At 40.1% G+C, this 17,316-nt stretch overlaps 1 protein-coding gene across 4 annotated transcripts in view; it reads right to left on the reverse strand.

Annotated features, from left to right (window-relative positions):
* Positions 1–17,316, reverse strand: part of LOC122560400 (complement C1q tumor necrosis factor-related protein 1-like) — a 50,607-nt gene that overhangs the window by 25,990 nt on the left and 7,301 nt on the right. The window contains exon 1 of one of the 4 annotated variants that reach the window (XM_043711032.1): positions 12,295–12,353. The exons of 1 other annotated variant lie outside the window; for it this stretch is intronic. The gene's annotated coding sequence lies outside the window, so the exon portion shown is untranslated. Of the gene's footprint in view, positions 1–4,944; positions 4,985–7,308; positions 7,547–12,294; positions 12,354–17,316 lie in introns of those variants that run through there. 2 more of the 4 variants (XM_043711031.1, XM_043711035.1) reach the window with 2 other exon arrangements.

The following is a 17,316-nucleotide window of genomic DNA, read 5'->3' on the forward strand; positions in this document are numbered from 1 at the left end:
ACGCCCCCGGCCACTCCCCCACCATCTCCCCCCATCACCTACCACCCCTCCCCCAGGGGAAGCCGGGCTGGACACCAACAGTAAGACTGCAGCTGCCTTTGGGGGGGGGGGGGGGTGAGTCTCCAAATAGCGCGCACGCACACACACACACACATTTTTACTGCAACTTTTTGATAGATTCCTCCTTTGCCCTGTACACGACAATGCTGGAGAGATTGTCTGGGGAAAGGTGGTTTACCCCATGTAAAACTCCAGGGTAAGTGTGGGGGGAGAGAGAGAGAGAGAGAGGGCGGGAGGTCAGACATTTGGAGACGGTGCCTGGGCTCCCAACGATGTCCAAGGCTGCTCTTGGCAGTATATCAGTAAAGCAATTGTTGTCATAAAGAAGTCCTGAAGAAGGGCTCATGCCCGAAACATCAATTCTCCTGCTCCTTGAATGCTGCCTGACCTGCTGCACATTTCCAGCAACACATTTTCAGCAGTATATCAGTAAGCCGAGTTCATTTTTAATTACTGCAAACAAAACACACGATCAGTGTTGGAAACACCTCTTTGATTTAATATTTCTATCAGGACCACGAGATCTCCTTCGGATAATCCAATATTCGGATAATTGATATTTGGATAATCGAGGTTCCTCTGTATATCTTTTTGCTTTGAAAACTCTTCGAGAACGAGCTACAGTGTAACCTTCTGAAAGTATGGATTTAACACTTGGCTGTGATCAGTGACTTGTTTATTGTCCTGGTGTTCCATCACATTGTTATCACAGTGTTATTTCACCTTCAATGTGCACAATTAACATTTGTACACTACCCTTCGCTGTTCCGGCATGTATTGTGAATGCATCACGAAGAATTTGGACAGGTGTTGCCTTGACAAGGTTATGTTCTCCCTTTGCTTGTCATTCTGACCTCTGCCAGTGATGGTAACCCCATACCCAGAAGTGTAGCTCTGAGGTATAACATAACAACACAAAACTTTTGTTGCCATACACTTCAGATCGAATGATTTAATGTTGTGAGCCATTCAAAATAGCAAGACCGTTTGATCTGAGTTCAAGTGATGAGGATGTTATCGGGTTCATGCAAATTCCTCAATAGTCTAAATATATACTGTGGCTCATTACCAGAAATGTTTTTTTCAGTGCAGCAATCAAACTGAACATGGCTTTCAAAAGCCTGCCTTGGACTCGTTTGAAGTGGTCTTCACCTGTCCGACAACTGGAAATTTGAAGGAATTATCATTGATTAAAGTGAATAAAATTCATCATTGACAGAAAATAGATTGGTGGTGATTTGGACTGAGGGACTGATGAAATCTTTGTGCAGTTGTAGGTATTTTCCACATTGCGGTGACAGATGGCTCTGTCATGTCTCACACATCCTCACTAACTTTTCAATATCACTATTTAGACCTGGTAAATAGACTTGACTACTTGTCTCATTCACTCTCTGCCCATACATTCTTGTGAGGCAGTGACATCATCTCCCAAAGATCTTCACGTGCAAGTATTTGTTTTCCTTTGAAAATAATGCCTCTTGAGATAACGGGCTCATCTCCTTCATGGCTAAAGCATCTGAGCATATCTGACATCTCTTTTATGATGTCAGGCTCTACTATTGCTTTATTTTGCTTTATATTAGCCTTTTTAGAGATGATATTACACATTTAGAGTCAAAGAGATATACAGCAAGGAACAGACCCTTCAGTCCAACTCATCCATGTCGATCAGATATCTTAAATTAATCTAGTCCCATTTGTCACCTTTTGGCCCCTATCCCTCAAAACTTTTCCTCTTCATATAACCATCCAAATGCCTTTTGAATGCTGTAATTGTACCAGCCTCCACCACTTCCTGTGGCAGCTCATTTCATAGATGCACCACCATCTGAATGAAAAATTGACCCTTGGGTCACTTTTAAATCTTTCCCCTCTCACCCTAAACCTATGCTCTCTAGTTCTGGACTCCCCCAGCCCAGGGAAAGGATTTTGTCTATTTACCCTATCCATGCCCCTCATGATTTTATAAACTTCTATAAAGGTCACCACTCAGCCTTCGACACTCCAGAGAAAACAGCCCTAGCCTGTTCAACCTCTCCTTATAGCTCAAATCCTCCAACCCTGGCAACATCCTTGTAAATCTTTTTGAACCCATTCAAGTTTCACAACATCTTTCTCATAAGAGGGAGACCAGAATTGCCCATAATATTCCAAAAGAGGCCTAACCAATATCCTGTACAGTCACAATATGACCTCCCAACTCCTATACTCTAAGCTCTGATGAATAAAGGAAAGCTTACCAAACACCTTCTTTACTATCCTATCTACCTGTAACTATGAACCTGCACTCCAAGGTCTTTTTGTTCAGCAACACTCCCCAGGAGCTTACTATAATGTGTATAAATCCTGCCCTGATTTGCTTTTCTAAAATGCAGCACCTCACAATTATCTAAATTAAACTTCATCTGCCACTCCTCGACCTATTGCCCCATCTGATCATGATCCTGTTGTACTGAGGTAACCACTACACGTCCAATTTTGATGTAATCGGCAAACTTACTAACCATACCTCCTATGTTCACAACCAAAACATTTATATAAATGACGAAACGCAGTGGACGCAGCATCGATCATTGTGGCACGCCAATGGTCACGGGCCTCCAGTCTGAAAGGCAGCCTTCCACCACCACCCATTTTGAGCTAGTTCTGTATCCAAATGGCTAGTTCTCCTTGTATTCCTTGCTAACCAGTCTCCCATGAGGAACTTTGTCAAATGTCTTTGTAAAGTCCAAATAGATCACATTCACCACGCTGCGCTCATCAATCCTCTTTGTTACTTGTTCAAGATTATCAAGTTCATGAGACATGATTTCCCACGCACAAAGCCATGCTAACTGTCCTTATTCAGTCCATGCCTTTCCAAATACATGTAAATCCTGCTTCTCAGGATTCCCTCCAACAACGTGCACACCACCAATGTCAGGCTCACTGGTCTATGATCCTGTTGTACTGAGGTACTGTTTGTTTTTCTGGAGAATAAGGGAGTTAAGTGAAAAACTTCTGGTCCAGAGATAGGGACACTACCACTGCTCCACAAGTGTCCCAGACCTATTTTGAATCAATCTATTTTGACATTTTATGACACATACCTGGAGCAGATATGGCCTGTAGCTAGGGCTCTTGGCTGAGAGGTACAGTTACAACCAGTGCACCACAAGAGCCCCTTAAAGGTTATCCTTCAAGATCTTTTCAAGCCAACCTGTTCAGAAAGTTAATTACACAGGTCTGGAGCAGATGGGAATGATAATGTTCTGTATTACATTTAGTTTGTAGGCCATTAACTGTTTCAGATTGAGGGTTCCTCAAGCAGCTAAAATGTGTGCCACTGTTTATGGAAACCTGCTATCCATTGCTCCAACCACTGCCACCATTTAATAACATTATTGTGTTATACAAATGTAACGCAAATGAAGTATTTCAATTCTATGTACTTGAAGATTTCTGGTGTGCTTGTTTGCAGCTAGACCGATATAAGTGATACAGAGTGATTTCCAAACACAGTGCTACAAAAAACCTGTGGTCATGTCTTAACTTCTGGGTACTTGGCTCATTTCTATATTGAGCTTTTTAAAGGGAATTCACTCCAAAGATCATAACAGAGCAGCACTGGCACTAATGCTAACTTAATGTTTGTAAAACAGGATTTGTCATTAACTGTTACCCTGAAACTCACTCCTCCATTTTCACTAACAATACTTCATTTGTGGCTACTGATTCAAGCTGAATACAATAAGGGAAACATTAAGCCCCAAAACAGGTGAGTTTGGGGCACATGGGATAGAAAAAAATCTTTAAATTTCAATCTTAAACCTAATTCACCATAAACCCACACACTTTAAGTTTTAACTGAGTTATAACAAGCAACCAACCTGTTCCCAGAAGACGGATTTCTCAACTTAATATTTATACATATCTGTATGTACCAACTGTTATCTGTCTTCTAGATTGAAACCTGATTGACTGGTTTGGCAGTTGAATATCAGAGAATGATCAGACACAGAAGGAACTCATTTGCAAATTCATCTTTTGAAAGAGCTACCTAATAATCTAATTTCTTTGCCCTTTCTGCATAGCATCGAACAAATTTTCTTTCAACTCTTCATCCAATTCCCTTTCCAAAGATGTAATTAAATCTACTGTAGAGCATTATTGAAACATCTAAAAATTGTACTGCATTATTAGTTAACACACGGTGACTGTAGCTAACCAAAATCCCCCGCTCCCCTGTTCTAATTTGTTGAAACAAATTTTAATGCCTTGGTTTACAAAGAAGGTTTCTCAGAAACTGGTCGTATGTTAATATTTCACACCATGACTTCATTGCACTTCAGATGAACACTATAATCAAACTTGATTGAAAAATTGGAACAGTATGAGGAAAATATTTTAAAGTAAAAACATCTAAAGCAGCAGGTAATTAAGAGGAGAGGATTGTTAATTTGTCGGCAATGCCTTCAAAGGCAGCAGATGTAGATCCAATCATAAGGTTACATTGGTTGCACAGTTGCAAAGGAAAACAACGCAGAGCTGGAGGGGTAAAGCATGGAGAACAAATCTGAATTGTTAACTCTTTGACAAGGGCCATCAGAGTTGATGGGGCAAAACACCTCCTTATGTACTGTAAAAATCTCTGGTCCTAATTGTGATGGCAGCTGAGAGTAGGGCAGCATGAGAGAATGTCGGGTAAGGGCTGCTGGAGATGAGGAGGTGCAGAGTACTGAGGGGATGTTGGATGCTGTGGGGTAGAGGGAGCTGTTGCATGAGGGGGTACTGAGTTCTGTTTTGTAGGTGTGTAGGAGGTTTTGGGGTGAGGGGATGTTGAGGGAGTACTGGGTGCTAAGACTGTCAATACAGTCAGAAAACCCAGAAGAATGAGTTTACCTCTGGTCCTGTCACGTTTGACAGCAGGGCTTAATCCAGGTTGGTATCTCCATTTACCAGGTGAAGTGACTGACTCTCAGAGTGAGGACCTGCAACACCAAGCCTGCCACTGAGGTGATGAGAGGAGGGACAGATTGAGGTATGTAGCAGGGTGGTCCATTTTGATGGACACAATTGCTTTTTCACAGAATTGTGACAGCACTTCCAGAGACCATTCGGCTCATTCTGTCTGTGTCAGATCTCCAAATGAGTTGTTTACTTCATGCCAATCTCCCACCCTGTAACCCAAGCACATTCTTCCCCTTTAGTTAATAGTTGAATTCCCTTTTCATTGCTTCAGTTACCTCCACCAATCTTTTAGTTAGTGCATTCCAGAATCTAACACTTGCTGTATCAGGAATGTTAGTTTTACTTCCTTTATTAGTTACTTTTAATCTGTACTCTCTTGTTCTCAATCATTTCATGAATGGGAATAGTTTCTACTGATATGCTCTGGCCAGCCTCTGGGATTTTATATACTTCTATCAAATCTCTTATCAGCTTTCCTTTCTCCAAGGAGCATTCCTAACTTCTCCCATATCCTTGATAACCGAAGTTTGTCATCTTTAGAAAGACTGGCATTGTTTTTTTTCTCTCTGCACCTTCTACAATGTATTCACATTCTTCGTAAAGTATGGAGCCAAGAGCTGTATACAATATTCCAGCGGATGTCTAACTAGCATCTTATATAAGTTCAATATCAGCATTTTGCTTTTGTACTCTATGCTCCTATGAATAAATGTGTTGCTAGCTTTAATGACTTCTGCCCATATTTACTGAGGTCCCTTTGCTTCTATACTCCTTTTAGAGTTGTGTCTTTTATTTTGTTTTGCTACCCCTACCAAAATGAATCACCTCATTTCTCCAAATGTACTTCATCAACCATCTGTTTGTCATTCCATCAACGTTTCTAAGTCATTTTGGAGTTCTACATTATCCACCACAGTTTACAAATTTCCAAGTTTTGTATAATTCATAAACTTTGGAGTTATGTTCTTTGCATAAGTTCAAGGGCATTAATATTTAACAGGAAAGACACTAGTAAATAAAACAAGTGATCTGAGATTACACATAGTTTATCAATCAAGAAAGATCAACCAAATAGCCCCATAAGAAGACTTGTGAATTTAACATGATTTGCAACAGCTGTAACTGAGGACTCAAATATAAATATTTTCCTTAAACTATCTCTTGTCCAGCTGTGCAATATTTTATAATATTCAGGACTTCATATGTTGCAGAAGAGATTGCAATTAATGTGCAACGGCAGTATGGGTTTACATTGGAGGTTTGCTCTGTACTTTTTCTTGTGCACTGATTGGAAACAGTTGAGATTTTAATTCAATCAAAACACATCCAGTAGTAAGCAGTTAAAATCAGGCCCACAGAATCTTAGAGCACAAGGGAAGCCATTTTGTCCATTGTGTCTGTGCTATTGGTTTGAAAGAGCTGTATAATTGGTTCGACTAAAACCTGCCCTTTCCCTGTGGCGTGCAGTTTAACCCTTTAAAAAGACCTGTAGAAACTGCAAATCTAAAATAAAAACATAAATTGCTGGAGAAACTCAGGAGATCTAGCAGTATCTGTGAAGAAAGAACGAGAGTTAATGTTTCGAGCCCAGTGATCCTTCTTCAGAACCTCACTGGACTTGCTTTCTCTCCACAGATGCTGCCAGACTTGCCGGGTTTCTCCAGCAATTTCTGTTTTTGTTTACTCCACTCGCTTTTCAAATTTTCATATGATTCCCTTTTAAAGTCATTTACAATATCTTGTAATCTTCCAATAATTATTCACTATTACATATTTTGCTTTAGTCTTTAGTGGGAGAAGGTAAATTCTTTAAACTACACGGAGATGTGAAAGGATGCAGCCGGTGAGTTAAATTGGGTAATATAGTCTCAACCCAAGCTCTCTGAGCAGCATCTTTATTAATCAGACATTCATTGGCGAAAGACTCAGTCCAGACATCTGAGTACAATATGCTAGACCGACAATCTAGTGCAGTACTGAAGGACTGCCACCCTTTTGGGTGCAGTTTAATACACCTCCAGTGTTCTAAGATAAATACAAAAGATCCTGTGGCATTTTTCAAAGAAGAGATCAATATTAATCCCTCAATCAACATGATTAATTATCCAATCACTGTTACACTGTGTTTGTGAGAACCTCTTAAGTGCACTTGGCTGCTTTCATTACCACAGTGACTACAATTTAAATAGTATCTCACTGGTTTGCAGAGGTTTAAGATGTCCTGAGGTCATACAAGGTGCCACATAAATGCAAGTCTTCATTTTTTTCCCTCATGTTTTACTTGAAACAACTTACCCAAGGACTTGCTATTCTTCCTTTCTCTTCTTCAGTGAGGCATTTGTTGTGGACTGGTTTCCTCTCAGCACACAGTAATCTTCTTCAGTCTGTCTCAGCCTCAACCTTCACAATGCCACAGTCAAGCACCGATCTGATTATCGTTTCTGTTTGCACTGGCAAGCAACTTCTTTTGAACTGAAACCTATTTGCTTTGGCTTTAAATTCTAAGATTGCCACCCTTCGAATTAAGGGAGCCAGTCTGTTAAGTCTCCAGAGTCACAGATGCCCATTGTTCAAGATCCAACAGGAAAAATAAAACTCATTTAAAACAGAAGGTAAAAACACCCCCAGGCAAAGGGAAAGAAAAAATGTGGTAAAACCAGCTGGAAGTGATTTCAGAGTAGGAAATGTCAGCAGTGTGTGTGAGCATGGAGCTGCTGCCTGGATTCTGGAACATTTGGGAAGAACTTTAGATTAGAATACAGAAATAAAGCAGTCACAGGTTCATTACCATTCAGTTGCTCTACTCATAGAAGCATAGAACAGTTACAGTAGAGAAGGTGACCATTGGGCCCATCATGTCCATACTAGCTCTCTGTAAGAGCAACTTTAAAAAAAGACACTCTCCTAAACTTTTCCCATTGCCCTGCAACTTTTTTTAAAAATCCATTCCCTATTTGAAATCCCTGATTACCTCCACCACGTCCTGAGCCAAAATATTCCAGATTCTAACCACTCACTACATTAAAATAGTGTTTTTCCTTGTGTCAACATTGCTTCTTTTGCCACTCACCACAAATCAGTGTTTCCTAGTGCTTGACCTTCTCTCCCCATTTACTTTGTCAGGCCCTTTTTAAAACTGCCCTGACATTTTTAACAATTTGTGCATACATGTCACAGGTCTCTCTGATCCTGTATCCTGTTTAGAATTGGATCCTTCATGTTTCATTGCCTCGCCTTGTTCTTCCTACTATAGTACAACACGTCACACCTACATCATAGGCAGAGAATGGATGGCTGACCAATCTCAGAACACCCTGAAGTCCTTCACATCAACTACTGGGCTTGGGAAATTCATACTTGGTTATAAAGTATTTTGGAAGTGCATTTGTGTTGTACAGAGCAAGATCCCACAAACACAATTAGCGTCATAGAGATGTACAACATGGAAACAGACCTTTCCATCCATTTTGTCCATGCTGATCAGATATCTTAAATTAATCTAGTCCCATTTGCCAGCATTTGGCCCATATCCCTTTAAACGCTTCCTATTCATGAACATCATGTACCAGATGCCTTTTAAATGCTGTAATTGTACCAGCCTCCACCACTTCCTCTAGCAGCTCATTCCATACACGCACTAGCATCTGTATGAAAAAGTTGCCCCTTAGGTCCCTTTTCAATCTTTCCCTTCTTACCTTAAACTTTTGCCCTCTAGTTCTGGACTCCCCCACCCTAATGAAAAGACCTTGTCTATTCACCATATCCATGCCCCTCATGATTTTATAAATCTCTATAAGGTCATCCCTCAGCCTCTGATCCTCCAGGGAAAATAACCTCAGACTGTTCAGCCTGTCCCTATAGCTCAAACTCTCCAACCCTGGCAACATCTTTGTAAATCATTTCTGAATCCTTTCAATTTTCACAACATCCTTCCAATAGGAGGGAGATCAGAATTACCACACATTATTGCAAAAGTGGCCTAACCAACATCCTGCAACATGACCTATCCTCAATGTACTGACCAATAAAGGAAAGCATATCAAACGTCTTCTTCACTATCCTATCTAACTGCGACTCCAATTTCAAGAAACTATGAACCTGCACTCCAAGATATCTTTGTTTAGCAACACTTCTCAGGACCTTACAATTAAGTGTACAAGTCCTACCCTGATTTGCCTTTCTAAAATGCAGCACCTCATACAGAGACTCTAGTCCATCTCAAGAGATTCAATCATGAAGTCGGAAATGTCACTGCAGTGTAGAACAGAAGGTGTGTTGCATTGGCTGAGGTGTTAGTCTTCAGGTGTGATAGCAAATTTCATCTCCATCTGCCTATTTGGTTGCATGTAAACTACCTCATGACATGATTAGGAGGAAAAGAATTCTAGTCCTCACCTGTCACTTGGCCAACATTTATCCCTCAATCAACATCAGTACAATCACGATCAGATAATTTATTTGTACCAATGTTGATTGAGGGATAAATGTTGGCCAAGTGACAGTTGAGAACTAGAACTCTGCAATATACCTTCTGTTCTACACTGCAGTGACAGCCCCGACTTCATGATAGAATCTCTTGAGATGGGTTAGATTCTCTGGTGAAAGAGTTGTAAATGAATATCTTGTATCAATTCATTGGGGCAGTAACCACCCTAGTCTAAGTGAACACCATCAGCACATTAAAGAATGTAATTGCATGTCATAATAATCTGAATGCACCTGAAGGACGAGAAACAAAGTCAATTCTGTTGAGGGCTTGATAGAACAGGTGCAATACAGTTATATTAATGATAGAGCTCTGAAACCACTTACATTTTCTTACTCAATGATTCAGTTGATTACAAATTTCAATGCAGATAGAACCTAATTAGACAAGTAGGTATTATATAATAATCAGTACAGCAGCAAAGAAACAGCAGAAAACCAATTAAAGAAAATCTTAGAGTGGTAGCATGTCCTAGCTCTGGGCTGGGAGACTCAGTTTCAAACTCCCACCTGCTCTAGAAATGTGTACTAATACTGCCCTGAACAGTTTATTAGAAAAATAGGTTAAATGAAAACTTGACATTTAAGGATCTGTAATTCTGTGAATACAAGCTGAGGGCTGGTCAAACCTTCCAACCCTGGCACAAACGCCTTCTTCACTATCCAGTTTACTTATGACTCCAATTTCAAGGAACTATGAACCTGCACTCCAAGGTCTCTTTGTTCAGCAAATTTCTGTAGGATCTTACCATTAAGTGTACAAGTCCTGACCTAATTTGCCTTTCCAAACTGCAGCACCTCACAGAGATTCTGACCCATCTCAAGAGATTCAATCATGAAGTCAGGGATGTCACTGCAGTGTAGAACAGAAGGTATGTTGCAATGGCTGAGGTGCCACATAATACTTTGGCTTTGCTGTTTTACAAAGTCATCTAATCATTACTCCAAATATGGTTAAAATCTAATTATTGATTCTAAATAAGCTTTAGAATGTATTTTTTAATTAATGCCTGAGTCATGAACATCACTGGCAAGGCCAGTAATTATTATTCATCACTAATGTCCTTAGTGAATGTGGTGGTGAGCTGCCTTTTGAATTATGGTTGATTGTGGTATTTCTTATTTCCAGACAGATGCAAAATCTGATGGGTTTTTTTCAGTAACACTCAAACCACTATTTACATCCAAGTGTTGTAAGAGAGGCTTTTCCAGGATTTTGACATCACTGACACAGTGGTACAGTTCCAAATCAGGATGGTGTTTCATTTACAGAGAAACTTGCAGACAATGATTCAAGTCAAAGAACTGGGAAAGGCATAATGGGCCAAATGGCCCATATCTGCTGACCTTGTCCTTTTCGGTGATAGATGCCATTTGGAAGGTGCTGTCATGGAACCTTGATGGTACTGCAGTGTTCTTGAAGATGGTACGCACCACTAGCCCTGAATGTCAGTGATGAAAAGAATGCATGTTGAAGTTAGTGAATGGGGTACCAATTAAGTGGGCTGGTTTTCCTTGGATGGTGTTGAGTTTCTTGAGCATTCAGGCAAGTGAAAAGCTCCCAACTTGAGCCTTGTAGATAATGGAAAGATTTTGGAGAGGCAGGAGGTGAGTCACTTATTGCAGGATTTCGAACATCTGACATAATCTTGTAGCCTCAACATGCATATGAACAGTCCCGTTCAGTTTCTGATGACTACTTTGATGATACTCAAAGTGTTGATGATGGTAGTTTTTTTATTATAATAGCATTACATGTCAAGGGAAGTGATAGAATTTATCACTTTCATAAGTGAAGTAGATGATCACTGTGAAGCATTTGTGTGATGCAAACATTATTTTCCCTTATCAAGCCAAGTCTCAATGTTGTCCAAATATTGTTGCACAGGGACACAGATTGCTTCAGTATCTGAGGAATTGTGAATAGTGTTGAACATTGTGCAATCATTAGCGAACATCTCACCTCTGATCTTATGATGGAACAAAGGTCACTGATGAAGAAGCTAAAAAGGTTGGGCCTGTGGTACTGGTCTGATAAACGCTTAAAGCAATGCTTTGAGGATGAATTGATTGATATTATTGCCATTTTCAGATCTGCAATTCAATCATTTTGTCCAGGTTGGACAAACATTATAATGAAGTCTGGTGCTCAGTGGTCCTGACAGAATCTAAAATGAGCATCAGTAAGCAGGTTCTTCGTCAATCAGAAACACTTTACAGCACAGGCAAGTGACCTTTCTAATACCTTGTACTAGGCTTTTTGCCATGATCACTAATCAGCCATTTCCTGAAGTCACATAGAATGTGATTTGGCAGAAAATTGGCATCTCAGATGGTGGGACCTTCAGGAGAAGGCCAATGTGGATCATTCATGGCATTATCTGCTGAGATTGTTGCAAATGCTCTGTCATTACTATAAGTAACAAAATGCTGGGTGTGGTATAGTGAAATTGGTTTAAATCACGACAACACAACTGATGACGTGACTTGGTTATTGATAAAAGAAAAGACATTAGACTAGAATGAGTATGTAAGGAGAGATGTCATAAAGAGAGCTACATTAGATAACCTACTGAGGCTATTTATTTACACAATAGTTAAGTGCAAGAAACTCACTGCATGAAGTGAAATGTACATTCTCATAGAAACCCACATAAGTGTTTGGATTATATTTCAAGAACATCAAACAAATACATAATGCAAGCACACGGTTAATATAAAACCAAAATGGATATTAAAATACATGTGAATAGAATATTTTTGAATGTTTCTTACATCATATACAAGATTGTTTACCTGGAAGGGGACTGATCTGCACCTTTGGAAGTTGAAGGTCGAGGAATTATTAGACTGCCCTTTTGCTTCTTTGGAGGTGGAGGGTTGTGTTTCATTCAGGACAGCTTTTTTTAAAAAACATATCCAGCAGGCAACAGCCAAAACAAGCTTTACGAACAAGAACGTGCTCAGGAATGCTGTGTCTGGGCAGGTACTCATTCCTACTGCTGTTGGGACAGTGTAAAACCCTGTATTGTTACAAATCAGACACGTGTTATTCAAATCATGAGCTGTGAAAATTAGATTATGGCAAAACCACATTAACCAAGAACCATCTGTATGTACAGATGTTAAAAGGAAATTGTTATAGTACATATTGAGTTGAAGAGCCATATAATGATAAGGAGAAAGCCCATGATATTCCAGTCAGACATCCCAATGTGCTATAACAGAAAGCATCGAGACAGTGAAGGAAAAATCTCCAGAGCCAAAATGTGAAGTTAAAGCAGAGCCCAAGAGATATGGCTGAAAAGGGAAGACTCCAAAGGCAGGACAGAACTTTGGATTATATCAATGTAGCCTAGCATACAGCAGGAGGGCACCAAATGCAGGCCTTAGCCTCAGAGGTCTTCACAAGAAAACTCCAAAGGCAGGAAAACAATTCTTGGAAGATTTCAATTATATGGCCACAGGATGGAAAGACTTTGAAGGGGTGGTTGTGGGGAAGGGAAGACTAGAGTGGAAAAATCTAAGTACTGTCACAACTCAGACAGGCACAATTGCCCACAGTGAGTTCCAGTAGAGACCTTGCCATTACCTCAACCAATTGAACATACAGAAGGCTTGAAGTGGGAGAGCTTAAGTACTTTCAACATCATTGAATGGCTTCAGGCTTACACACAAACAAACACCGCCACCTAGTCAGCACATTATTATATGATATAGGGCTAATGACTGATGATGATCTGGAAAGACAAAGTGTAGAAAAAAGTATTACAAAGTATGATGGATTTATTTAAAAATTCAACACATAGTTTAACCCAGAAAGAAATTTAACGACAGCATTCTGGTGAACCAAAGAAGCAATTTTAACATATTTATATTGTTGAGCAGGATACTGTGAGCATGGAGCTTTGCAAGATGAATTAATTAGAGACTATTTGGTAATCAGTGAGAGACATGTGAACTTATTGAACTTTCTTCAGGGAGGAGTTAATATTGAAATGAGCAGTCAAATTCGCCACCAGGGAGAATCTCAAATTCAATTCGTACTATGAGGAAACATTGAGGATTTTTCTGACACAGTTAGAAGTGTAGGCCTTAAGTTGAAAGTTGAATTCTTGAAAGTTCACCAAAATGTCAAAAATGTAGAAATCAAAGTCATTGATATGAGGTTGTATGAGATGTCGCTCCAAACAGAATTATGCAATAAATAATGAACAGGGATACCTGAGCAATAAAGTGTGGACAGTTGGGACAGTCCAGAAAATATTGAGAGTGAACAGCACCTTCAACACTGAAAAACAATAGATCCTGCAAAAGGAACATTTCCAGAGAAATGCACATCAGACAACAGGGAAAAAGTTCAAGAGGTTATAAGTATTCCCGTGGTGGGGGGTGTGGGTGATAGTGTGGACTAGGTCTGGACTGTCAAAAGGCTTTGAAGCAGAATTTAATTTCATGCAGTTTGCCATGGTTGAAGTCTGTGAGAATTAGACCAACTAACACATCACCAAGGGCCAGGAAGTACAAATCTTCAGGTGCACAGACAAATCAGCACAATGCTTAGTCACAGAGGATGAAATGTCAGCGAAACACTGTATATTTTGATTAATTAAAATACCTCATTGTTGAACAGAAATGTATGCATTTGCCCAGGTCTCTCAGAGAAAGTAGATACTTCGAAACAAAAGCAAGAGAAAATTTCGTCAAGAATTTTGATTTGATTTTGATTTTATTGTCACGTGTATTTAACAGTAAGATATGATAAAAATAAAAGGTTTCATTTGCTGCCACAAAAGGGTGTCATTTTGAATAATTTAACAATAAGGAAAAAGTAAACATAACTGAAAGAGAGTCCATCAGTCCTGAGGCAGCTCACCACAGTCAACGACGCCTCTGCCACCACTTCACTGCTGCCAGTGCCAGACCCAACCAACATCAAAGTCACCGATCTTGAGGGGTCATCTTTTGCTACTGAGCCTACCTCGCCAACGTTGCCTCTGCCAATGTAGCAGCCGCTGATTCCAGGTCCTGTGCTTGCTTCAGAAAATAAGTAGGTGCCTGCACCGTTGGTCATTGATGCTCCTGATGCCATCCAGGCTCAAGACAAGTTAAGTCAATAAATAACAAAGAAAACAGAGAGCGGGAGAAAAGAGAAATAAAGCAGTCGGAGTGGATGAGCTCCAGCACAGGAGCCCTACTCTGCTACCATCCTGGGCCAGAATTTTCCAAGCTCTTTAAATGCTTTTAAAACTTGAAGCAAGAGAATCAGATTACATTACACATGACCCCAACCCTAAACCCATCTCCCCATACTGTCCCAGGAAATTCCTTATCCTCTGATAAGAAAAGCAAAATCTCAGTATGACAGCATGATTGAAAGCAGGGTCATATTTCTACCACCAAAACTGACACAAAAGTGCTCAGGGCAAGGTGGGTGATAGTTCAGGGGGAGATAGGAGAAGGTAGCTGAGAGCTTGGACTCAGCCTCTGCAATGTAGAGGTCAATGTGCCAGACTACAACAACACCACCCTTCTTGGCAGGCTTAATAACAAAGTTGGATCTGAGAGCATGGAATGCATCAATTCAGAGAAAGATAGGTTGGAATGGCAAAGGGAGGCAGAGAGTTGAGGTGAGCGATGCCATGTTGACTGTTCTCGATGAACAGTTTGAGTGCAGGTAAAAGGCCAAAGGGAGGGGTCAGGTGAGGGAGAGTATTGGAGGAGGGTGAAGGGACGGGGACAGGACTCTTGTCCAAAGAAATGGACACAGAGGTGAAGGTGATGAAGAAGAGTGTAACGTCACGTCATGCCCAAAATTCATTGAAATGGGGCACTGAGGGATTACTTTAAGACCTTTTTGGGGTACAAAACATTCAGCATCAATGAGTGGAAGGTCAGAAGGGACAGTAAATACACAGCAGGAAGTGGGTTAGGAGACAGAATGGAGTCAGAGAGAAGAGGAAGGGATGAGGGTTTCGAAAGGCTGTGGGGCATCTCTAAGTTGTTGCATCTTGCATTCCTTAATGCCTGAAAGGAAAAGGAAAAGGTTTGTTGTTAGAACATTGAATGAGCCAGAAGATAAAGTGAAACTGGGGATGCAGGGCAGCTCTGAGCCAGCGTAAGCAGTGCTGATGGAGAGAAAAGTTGAGAGTGTGCATATGGCAATGCATCGCACTGAGCATGGATTTCAGAATGTGGAGAGAGCATCTTTCTGAGGAGCATTGTACATCACAGAGGTACCTTGTAGCCTTCAGGATTCAATATTGAGTTCAATCCTTTTAGGACCTGAGCACTTTCTCCCATGTCCTTGTCACAACCCATACATAACAGGGCTGCTACCACAACAACCCCTTGTCAGCCACTCATGGTCTCCATCAGCTGCTCTTGATTCTCCCAGGCTGACCATTACCCACTCCTTTGTCTGCCCAACAATTGTTCTCTCACTCTCTCTCTCTGGGTTCCATCTCCACCTATTATTTACTCTTCCCTTTCCCCCACCCATACACCAACCTTTTGTTAACTACAATTAGTTTCTGAAGAGTCACTGAACCCAAAACATTAACACTGTTTTCTTTCCACAGATGCTGTAGATATTTTGTTTTCATCAATTTCTATTTTTGTTTCTGATTTCCACCATCTGCAGTTATTTGGTTTTTCATGTTTCAGGATGGAAGCCTATTCATTTCAAATGTATTGACACCTCTGTTCCAATAATAAAAGAAGGACTCATGATGGAATGTGTTAAGTATTTACAGCCTGATACTAAACACATTTAATATCACATCCAATATATTCTTCAGTTGCAGTGTGTCCCCTTGTATTCAAATTTATTTTTGCAATCTGTTGAAGCTCAGGCCAGAAAACATTGCAATAGACCTTACCCTCAATATGAACCTTATTAACTTTGCTCTATCAATATCTTTAATAAACCTTGAAATTCACGTTAGGCCATTCAAGGATGGTCAGGACGCTCTTGTTCACACAAAGATTGGTGGAAATGTGGGACTCTCATCCTAAAAAGGTTCTGGGGCTAACTGAAAATTTCAAAACTAGATCGATTGATTTTTGCTAGATAATGAAAATAAGAGCTGCAAATCCAAAGTGTATTAAGATACAGATCAGCTATTATCAAACCAAACAGGGAAACAGGTTATTAGTCTATTACTGTTCACCCTTTTGGGGGGAAAAATATCAAATCCAAGTTCCTCTTCTTGGAGGGAGTTAGGAAGATTCTTCCATCATCCGCATGTTCAATTTATTTGAAAGTCACATTGAACCCTTCTCCATATTGTGAACTTTTTCCTTTAAATATAATCAACCCATAATTAGAATAGCATGTTGTTATTTATTGGGCAAAGCTTCACTGTTTCTCCTGAATAGCAGCTAATTAGATGTCTTCAACATCTTCACATTGACATGTTAATATACTTCAGCATCTTGTGCAGTCCTCATCCGCTGAACATTACTTTAACTGATTGAACACTAAAGAAATCACAGCAACATTTGACAGTTGAGCCTAAGCACTCATCCATCCAAATGATGTAATAAGATATTGGCAAGTCTCATACCATCCAATATTTTAGACGTGTGTTTCTTGCACATGTGCTGAGGCATTTTTATAATTTTAAAATCAAATGCAAATAATGGTTGCAAGTTAAATGTTACTGTCAGCATAGTGTTGGCTCGTATCCTTCAATCTCCAAGTGATGATGGGAATGCTGCCTTAGAACTTTGCCGAGATTAGATGAGACCATCTGCTGCATTTGTTAAGACACAACAAACCCCTCATCTCTGGAATCAATCTAGTGAATCTTTTCT

The sequence above is a fragment of the Chiloscyllium plagiosum genome, chromosome 21 (assembly GCF_004010195.1).
Source record: "Chiloscyllium plagiosum isolate BGI_BamShark_2017 chromosome 21, ASM401019v2, whole genome shotgun sequence".
Lineage (NCBI taxonomy): Eukaryota > Metazoa > Chordata > Chondrichthyes > Orectolobiformes > Hemiscylliidae > Chiloscyllium > Chiloscyllium plagiosum.